Source organism: Myotis brandtii, unplaced genomic scaffold (assembly GCF_000412655.1).
Source record: "Myotis brandtii unplaced genomic scaffold, ASM41265v1 scaffold1403, whole genome shotgun sequence".
NCBI lineage: Eukaryota > Metazoa > Chordata > Mammalia > Chiroptera > Vespertilionidae > Myotis > Myotis brandtii.
In genome coordinates, this window is record NW_005355009.1 from 127,087 (window position 1) to 131,305 (window position 4,219).

The window sequence follows — 4,219 nt, forward strand, 5'->3', positions numbered from 1 at the left end:
TATATATATATAGCTAATATGCTAAGTATCCATCCGATGCATCGCTATGATGCACACTGACCATCAGAGGGCAGATGCTCAACATAGGAGCTGCCATGATGCACACTGGCCATTTACAGAGAAACAGCACCGCGGACCGGGCTTCCCCCCAACTGGGACACAGTTCCCACCACCACCCTAGAGTGATAGCCCACCAAATCACAGCCAATGCTGCCAAGACCCCATGGCATAAAATGTGGCCCACAGCCCAGCCCAGCCCAGAAACGGTGGATGTGGGTGCTGGGTAATGATGTCATGTAGCAACACCCAGCTTCCTCTCCCTAGAGACTAGCCTCCTTAGAGTTTCTTAGCCCAGGACCATGACTTGCTTTATAGCCAGGTGCAAACATTTCACACTTTAACCAAATGTCTGTGAAGTGTTTTCCCTTGCCTCATGTCATTTGATTCTCACAGGAGTCCTGGAGTAGGTAGATAGGAGAATCGATGGAATCCTATTTTCTTTTCATTAGCTGCATAATGGAGATTTAGAAAGTTTAGAATCTTGACCCAACTGAAAAGAAGTAAGAAAGTGACCTTGAAAATGACTTCAGGTTTTCTCACTGCACAGAATATAGTCAAACACTGCTGCAGTTAAATATTTTACCCTTTGTTCTGCCTGCATGATCTACAATAATAATCTGTTTTGTGTTGATATTTACTGCTGTGTTGCTGACAATTACCTGAAAGAGAAGTTGGGGTGCTTCTCTGGGCTGGAAAAAGTTTAGCTAAATCAGAAAGCAGGTCTAATTAAGCAAGTTTATTCTATATCTATAAAAGGCTAAGTGTGTGATATATATAAAGCTCTCACTGGCGCCAATCACATGCATGTGTTTTGATCTGTCATTGTTGATCATGAATTTGGTTGACACTTCTGTTATAAAAAAGGGCCAATGGAGATATTAAAATATTTCTTCTAGTTAATTCCCTTTCAATGTGCATGAATTCATTCACCCGGCCACTAGTTAATATATAAGAACCTACTAACTTTATCTGACTTCTGAAGTGGAAAATAACTGACTTTAGGATGAAATAGGCCTGGGTTTGAATCCATAGCCAGTGTCCTCAGGTTGCTGCTTTTTATTTATTTTTATTTCATTTCATTTTATTTTCATTATTGATTTCAGAGAGGAAGGGAGAGGGAGAGATAGAAACATCAATGATGAGAGAGAATCATTGATCGGCCACCTCCTCCATGACCCACACTGGGGATTGAGCCTGCAACCGGAGCATGTGCCCTGACTTGGAATGGAAGCGTGACCTCCTGGTTCATAGGTTGATGCTCAACCACTGACCCATGCCATCCGGACAAACATGGGCAATTCTTTGGCTAAAGCTCCAGCCCATTGTACAGTGTTCATACTAGAGAAAAGTCTATGGCTGTAGTGAATGTGGAGGCCCCATTAAACATCAGAGAGTTCACACTGGATAAAGACCTTGAGAGTGCAGTGAATGTGGGAAAGCCTTCAGTCCAAGGTCTTACCTCATAGAAAGGTCACATGGAGCAAAACCACAGACATGCAGGGAATGTGCTATTTTCTTGTTTAGTATGAAACTGGAGGAGAGCCTTGGTGAGGGAGACATCTTCCTGCAGTTGAAATTCACATCTGAATATACACAGTGGGGAGATTCCCCCCAAGTTCCAGTTAGGTGGTAAGCTTCGGGAACTCTATTGCACTCTCTAAGCTGCCTGGGGCCCTTGCCAAAATCTCAGCCTTGCCACCTGATAGGTCCCCATAATTTTTGAATAAGGGTTTGGCATTTTTGTTTTGCATAAAAATATGCAACTAGTCCTGCCGTTGGCCACCTGCCTCCTAAGACATGACTTAAGTCTCCTGGTCCCTGAAAGAACCTATGCTTGACATGTGACCAAAGGGTGTGACTTCACTGGTTACATTGGTTGCCTGCAAACATCTTTGCTTCACCTATCCAGGTGAACATTGCTACCTTCTGGTGTAACTCACTTTCCTGCCCCTGGACAAAACTCTTCTAGGGAGATAATCTACCACTCCCTTCCCCAAGCCCTGCAAAACTCACCCCAGTGTCATCACAGACATATAGAGTAGGTTCTTAATAAATGCTTATCATTTATAGACTGAATTACTGGGCTTCCATAAGTGACCATCTAAGTCCTGTGCTGTTTAAAGCAGTCATTCTGCATCCATTCATTCACACTTGCCCCCGAGTTGTATTCATTTGGCTTGGACATAATTTAGTTCTCTATCCTAGTTTATTTAGGTGATGTACACTCAGTTGCTACCTCTAATATGTTCATCCATCCAGCAAGGTAGAGTTTCTGAATCATGACTATATAACTTTTTCATGTCCTCCAGAGATCCTTTTGCAGATGGATGCTGTAGATGTTGACAGTAGTGAGTTTGTTTTGCTTTTGCTAATATATAAAGGAGTTGTGGTAGAATAGAAGGAACACAGACTGAAGTCAAAGGGGTCTGGATTGGCTCTTGCTATTTATTAGCTGCTTCAAGACCCCATTTCCTCAAGGATAAAAATGATAAAAAGGTTTCCCTGGCTTTTCCTGTGGAAGCCACCAGGCTGAGAGGACTGTGGCCTTCTCTCCACACTATGGCATGTGCTCATCCACTGACATCAGTGTAATCCAAAAAGGGGGAATCATCTGGCAAAAATGTCACTTTGCCTGCTGTGTTTAAGGCTCCCATTCAACCAGATATTGGGAACTTTGTTCACACCAACTTGCACAAAAACAATAGACAACCCTAGTCTGTCAGTGAATTGGCAGGTCATCAAACCAGTACTGAGTCTTGGGGTACTGGCAGAGCTGTGGCTCAAATTCCCAGAGTTCAAGGTGGTGGGACTCATCATTCTGGCCAAGGTGCTTTGGAAATATGTGTTGTAGGGGCCACACATTTGCACCAGCCAAAACCTGGCACCATTGGCACCGTAGAGTGAACACAACACAGAAGCAATATGCCATCTGTTCTACTCTGGCTGCCTCAGCCTTCCTAGCGCTGGTCATGTCTAAAGGGCATCATACTGAGGAAATTGCTGAACTTCCTTTGGTGATTGAAGATAAAGTTGAAGGCTACAAGAAAACGAAGGATGTAGTTTTGCTTCTTAAGAAACTTAAGGTCTGAGAGCTCAGTTGGTTAGAGTATCATCCTAGATACACCAAGGTTGTGGATTTGAACTTTGGTCAGGGCACATATAAGAATCAATCAATGAATGTATAAACAAATTGATCTTTCTCTTTCTCTCTCTCTCTCTCTCTCTCTCTCTCTCTCTCAAATCAATATATAATTTTTTTTAAAAAAAAGTTTAAGGCCTGCCATAACCGGTTTGGCTCGGTGGATGGAGCGTCGGTCTGCGGACTGAGGGGTCCCAGGTTCGGTTTCGGTCAAGGGCATGTACCTTAGTTGTGGGCACATGCCAGGAGCCGGTCCACCCTTGCTGCTTGACACAGTCGCTGCAGGGAAGAAACATCTGCACAGCTTATGTTTCAAGGGACCTGCCATATATGACATATGTTTGCTCCCCCTCTTAAGCGCTATGTGTTCTAAACAGGACCACCTCCCCGAGAAAGGTTGTTTCCCCAGGTTAGGGGTTAACAGGACTAAGGGAGAGAATAAATCAGTAAATCCCCCTAGTGTTACAGAAATACCATGTACTACTTATGAAGAACTTGGACTAAGACTGTTGGCAATAAATTTGGGACTTGTTGGGCCCACATCCCCAGGGGTCTGCCCACCAGGGAAAGCACCAAAGCCTATACCCCTGGAGACCCACTGACACAGGGCAGTCCCAGGGAAGGCAAGCAGCGAGGCTGGGAGGACATGACCTTTACTGGGTAGGATAATCTCCTCCGTCACTTCCTTGTAGAGCAGCAACCTTGGAATAGCCCTTATAATGGAACACAGAGATTAACCTAGACAAGATTAAAATCAACAGAACTAGATAGAGACAGGATTTTGGGTAAGGTCAAATAAGAAACTATGGGAATGAAACAAGGAACTGTAGAAGGTTACCCAAAACATACCATGATGTGATTATAGAGGCATGCTTATAGGATCAAATGGTATAAATACAGATGTAACAGGACAATAAAAAGAGAACCTGGCTATGCTGATCAACTGAACGCTGTCTCCGTGTCATTCATTCCTTCACCGACTCCGTCCATACCTTTGGGAACCCCTGGACCTGCTGGGGC

General features: G+C 44.0%; 1 pseudogene; it reads left to right on the forward strand.

Moving 5' to 3' along the window:
- The first annotated feature begins 1,498 nt into the window (after nucleotides 1-1,498).
- LOC106725173 lies at nucleotides 1,499-3,207 on the forward strand (annotated as a pseudogene).
- Nucleotides 3,208-4,219: the final 1,012 nt, after the last annotated feature.